Genomic DNA, 6,000 nt, shown 5'->3' on the forward strand with positions numbered 1-6,000 from the left:
GCATCCTGAGTTCAGTCACCATTTCTTTTTTACACTATTTTCACCATCTTTTTACACCATCTTTTTACACCATTTTTTTAAATCACCATTTTACAAATATTTCTCATCTTTTCGCCACCCAAGTTCAGTAAAACATTTTTAATAAATATTTTCAAACATTTCAAAACAAAAGCAAAAATGGGCAAGGATGGTGATTGCCCGGTCACTCGGAGCCCTCTTTTCATTCCATTTTCGGTTTTCATCGTGATTTTCGGTTTCCATCGGTTTTCTGATGTTTTATCGGGTTTTGGGACGGGCGATGACGTAGCGTGGCCCCTTTACAGGGATTGCCCTCGCTGAGCCCAACGATAGGTTATGACGATCGCGAGACTTGTCCGATCTTCAGCAGATTAGGATCGCTGGGCTTGATTCCTTTTGAATCGCCCTCTGAGCCTATCGTGTGTTCCATCTTCTTTCCCCTGGCATTTTGGTTCTCACGTGCCGTTGATTTTCCGATTTCTTTCTTTTCTTACACCTTTTAGCTTGCTGTGCGCTTATCTTATATTTCTTATGCATTCTAGTTTGTTTGTTCTTCTAGCGTGCGATCGATTGCCATTTTCTTAGTCTTATCTCTTGCATAGGCTCGCATGCTAGTGTGTTTACCTTACTGCTTTGATTGCTTAGCTATAGCGTTTATCCATTCGTCTTAGCTTGATTATCTGTCTAAACTTAGATATTTGCTTTCCTTATCTCATTATATCTGTCATTATCTGTTTAGCTGTAGCTATGCATGCGATTGTTTATTGCTTTCTTAGATGTGATGAGTTAGGATTAGATGCGATGAGTTAGGATTTGGATGTTCACTTTCTTTGCCCATCCCCGGGTCATGCATGCTTAGATAGACGTTATCTCGGGGATGATGGTTCCCATTTCACATGATTTTTGCCCAAAACTCTTCAAAGTTAATAATAAATGGCATAAGAGACCAGGTGCTTGCACTTGGGCGAATTGGGGGCGCCTAACCCCTTCCCCATTCGTCATCAGGCACGGACCCTTTGTATCTCTGGTTATCTGTTGCGACAGAGCACAGCATGGGATCCAGGGCCCACTTCCTTGGATGGCGACTCTTTCTTTGTTTAAGGTGCGTCTCGAATCCGGGCTAGTCCCCGAATCGAGAGGTATCTCACTTCACATCGCCGCTCATGCTGTGAGGGGCACTCTTTCGAGAGTTCCTTGGCGGAGCTCTCCTTCACGTGGATGATCCCGAGACTCGCGAGGGGGGCACGTCCCCCCGCCTCTCTCGGATCGGGGTCCACAGATTGGCGACTCTGCTGGGGAATTTTTGAAACATTGCCTAACTCTGTAAAAATGCCATTTTTATTAATTTTGAAGAAATTTGGGTCAAAACCAAGTTAAATGAGAACTTTATCGTTAGAAATCCAGGGGCACCAAGTAGGTGCGTAAATAAAACGAGGGATTCACACACTACACATCATACATTGTCATATTCTTTATTTCTTTCATTATTTTCCTTATTGGCCTCAGGGAATAGATATGACGCGCACCAGATGGGAGCCGTTGTATCTATTTCCTAGCTATGCGCCGGAGCTGCAGCCGTAGACACTGGGTGTGCTGGTGTTCTACAGCAGCCGATGAGCAATGAACATACTCTGTATAATGCTGGGTGTGCTGGCGTTATACATCAAGGGTATGGTCATAGGCATAGTACCCTGCAGAAATGCCTGGGCCCTACTTTCATTTCATTATATTATGTATATATATTAGTTGCTCCCTTTAGAACCAAAATTAGGGAACCCTTGCTAGGACACTATATATATGTACTCATATAGGACAAACATGTGCGAGCAGCATATGTGAGCCTAGGATAGAAGTCAGCCTACCCATGTAGTGTAGAAGGGTAAGTCACACTGTGATTACCCGCCGCGTTGTCTAGTACACTCATCAGTCTGTCACGAGTCGAGACCTCCTTGGCTCCGCTAGATTAGACTAGGGTTGGTGCCCCTGGTTAGGATGTATATATATGTATACATATTTGTTATTAGATTAGGGTTTACTTCCTAGTTAAGTTTTCCTTCATAATCTAATCAATTATTCCTCTCTCTCCATTCTATGGATCATCATCAGATGCTTGGCTCTTTTAGCCATGATCTATCTCCCATGTGCTTGATCATTTGATTGATCCTGATCAGATGTACTCCGCATGTCGATTATGAGTCTATCTTGCCATTATCATTACCGGAGTGTGTTCTTGCTGAGAACCCTGCTTTATCTTGACCATGACGGCATACTCTTCATGTTTAGTTGCTGAGACCCTCCTAGTATAGCCGTCATGTTGCCGATTTTTTTTCAGAACCCTTGAGCGTAATCATTATCCTTTTTTGGTTCGTTGACAAACCATGTACTTGCCATACCACATCTTCATGTACAACTGTTAAGCTGTCGGATTTTTATCCAAGGGGAAGGATGTGTTTGTGCTACATTTTGCTTCAACTTGCACATTACATTGTCATGCGATTAATTCTCATTGAGCCTAGTGTTTATGGTGTCCATGACAGGAGTCTTAGTCACTCGTCTACCATCAACCCCAAAAAAGCTTTCATCTCTAAACTCGCTTGGTCTAGCCCGCTATACCTTTTTCCTCTCACATTGCCCAGATGGCTGAGTATGCTGAAAGTCTCGTCTTGAGAGAAATGAGAGAGATGGTGATGACATCCATGACCTAATAGACAGGGATCCCTTCATTCTTCTTGAACTCAAATGCTTCTGAGAACCCTGCACATAACCGTGTTGCACCTATTTCACCCACCATGGGAACCACTCTACCCTTTCAACCCTTCATAGATCTCACTACCTTTACCTGTACCACCTCTGGGCTGGAAATGATTGAGAAGGAAAAAGAAAAATGTCAGAGCTTGAACTCCTTGAAAACATCATACCAGAGAAAGCCTTGCCATTGTCAGGTGCTAATGAACAATTTGAGCTGGGTCAACAGAAACCGAAGAGGCCCTCCCTTCTGAGATTCTAACTCCAGGATTGCTCTCTCCAACCATTATCATCATTAATGAAGGCACGTTGCCCTTGAACTTTCAGCGCCAATCCGTTGCCTCCGATGAAGTGTCACATCTTTCAAATTTGTTTTGAAGTGTGTATACCAACCCTCTTGTCAAAGTTGGTAAGTCTAGCCATGTCAATATCAATTATAAGTATGTTGTGTTTATTGGTCTCTCTCATTGTGAACCAATGTCCAATCTTTTGTTGAATTTGATGGAGAGCCTATCGTGGCGCGTCAAAAATCAATGTATGTACTTCAAACATTCAATGCAACGAACATTTGATTCCAGTGTCGTCAGTATTCTTGTATATGTTCACTCTTGGATCTAATGTTAATAAACAAATTAAGACACCCTCCTCGGACGAGGATGCCGATGAAATTCTCCTCGAGATTTGAAAGATGATCAGACGAGGGGAAGAGCGTCGAGCAAAGCCACTTGAAGATGAAATCGATACCGTGAATAGTGGTACCCAAATCCGAAACTCGAGAAATAAGGATTGGCAAAATCTCCCGAAGAGCGCAAAGAATCGATAAACCTATTTAGAGGGTTCAAATAAGTGTTGCTTGGTCCTATGAGGATAAATCGGAAGCGTGCCTTGGCATTGTTCAACGTAAGTCACCATCAGCTTCAGACATCAGGTCGAAAAAACAAAAAAATTTCAAATGAAGAATACCAGACATCAAATGCAGTGAATGAAAAATTAAGAGAGGACTTTCGGACAACAAAGTCATGAGCATAGAACATGAACCCCAAAAAGAATACTTGGGCTATACATTCCGATGGAATTTCAAGTTAGAACATTCAAGGAGTAGGGGCCTCCCCGACGTCCAATAAAAAAGAAGAGGATAGAATCCGGAGAAGACAGGGGAAGGGAGCATGCCCCGCGTCAACTCCTCAAGAGCGTCAGAATCGCAGGAAGCGGAGTCGATAAATAGATTGAAAATTTCAAAATCATCTTCAGCATTCAGAGAAGACCCAGAGTCGTAGAATCCCGAATATCAGTGCGAGATCCCAAAGAAAAAGGGGGAATTCAATCAGTCTAGCTTGCACAGTGCAGATGAAGTCTTGCCAGGAAATGCCGCCAGACTCCTCAAAAAAAAAAAAAAAAAAAAAAAGAGAAAGAGAAAAAGTTCAAAGCCATTGAACTTTGCCCACTCAAGAAGCTTGTATGCCAAAACACCAGAAGGCCATCCTTGGACGCCTGCGCTTTAAACGCCAAAAATCCCAAGTAAAAAAAAAATCCTTTTGCAAACACCTTTGAGCCTCAACAAAATCAAACATTCTTTTTCAAGCACCCACAAACTAGGGGTAGTTCGTTCCGAACTACGTCTGACCTGATCCCTCTCTACAGGGTACGTAGGCAACCTGATCAATTCAGGTTCGGTCAACCTTGGGAATAAAAGTCAAATTATTCCCTTTCAACCTTTGGAATAAAAGTCAAATTATTCCCTTTCAACCTTGGAATAAAAGTCAAATTATTCCCTTTCAACCTTTGAGCTTAAAGCCAAATCTTTCGGTTCCAAACCCCAGCGAACTACGCGGACCTGATCCTCCATTTTTTTGGAGTACTTAGGCAACCTGACCAATCCAGGTTCGGTTGAAACTTTGAAATCTAAAAGAAATATCCAACCCTTTTGAACCCAATCCCACCTAGAAAGTCCTTCTGGTGAGCAAGCAGAGGTTCAAAGTCAAGAAGAAAAAGAGACGGAGTCTGAAGACCCGCTAGGCTGAAAACCCGAGAGGGCGGTCTAGGCAAAATTTAGGGTCATTCACCCGCTAAGTTGACAACTGAAAATTCGGCTTAGGCAAAAATTAGGGTATCAAGCCCGCTGGATTGAAAACCCGAAAGGGCGAACCAGGCAAAAGTTAGGGCAAGCGGTCCGTCAGATTGAAAACCTGAAAAGGCAATCTGGTCAATGGCAATGACTTCCAACAAAAATCGAATCATTGAGATGGAGAAACAGTCTTCAACCAGGGTAAAATCTCGGAGTCCAAGTAGTGCCAGCAAGCTTACTTTAACAATCCTCTAAACTGGGGGCATTGAAACCGAGCAATCCGAAAGGGATAATAACCATGACGGAAACACCGAAAGAGGAGAGTAGTGCCTCTTGACACGGTCTTCGAAATACTCTAAGAGTGGCTAAGCCAAACCCTTAAAAAATGACACATCAGATCTAAGAATGAGTCGAAAGTGAGGCTAGTCCTTCGAGCAATAAGAGTCTTCTTTGATTGAGTCCTTGGAAATCTGTTCCTCCTCCATATTTGTGTTCCCTTTCCTTGCAAAGTCCAAACTGTCGGGTGCTGGAAGAATGGGACTGTGTCCTCCAAAATGCAAAGAAAATTCAGAGTAAATCCTGGTTTAGGTATCAGAAGGGGCGAGAGACATCTTGTTCAAACTTACTAGAGACCTTAAGCCTCCAAAAGTGAGCAATGCGAAAGAAGGGATTCTCAGACCCAGCCATCATGGTGATTGCCCTACTCTCTCCATACAAAAAAACTGTGCAACCTCAAGCCTTCATGAAACGAAGCATCTTTTCTTCAACCATCATTGTCCTGCCTCCTTAAAACTCCTGTCATGGAAACACAATATACTAGGGGCATCTTTTATGACTTGTGTCATAAAAGATGTCAAGCACAAAGGCAATCAGTGCCAATGTCTCCAGCAAGTTAAGATAAGATTAGTACGAGCACATCTCAAGCCAAACCTCTAAACTCCTCAGTTGAGTCCACCCTTCAGAAGAGTCAATTCTCCAAGAAAATCAGTTTTCCCCAGCGGAGTCTAGAATTTGCTCTCACAACCTTCAATCCCCTGCCGAATTCAATTCTCTCAAAGAAATGATCAATACTCAGAACCTCAGCAGATCATGTGAGTCTGGTCCTCAGCAAAGAACTCGCAATCCCATTTTCTCGGCAAGAGACAAAGCAATTTTCAAAGGAATCAATCTGA

This window comes from Tasmannia lanceolata, unplaced genomic scaffold, assembly GCF_043159265.1.
Source record: "Tasmannia lanceolata isolate RefF3 unplaced genomic scaffold, GAP_Taslan_0.1 ptg000018l, whole genome shotgun sequence".
Classification (NCBI taxonomy): domain Eukaryota; kingdom Viridiplantae; phylum Streptophyta; class Magnoliopsida; order Canellales; family Winteraceae; genus Tasmannia; species Tasmannia lanceolata.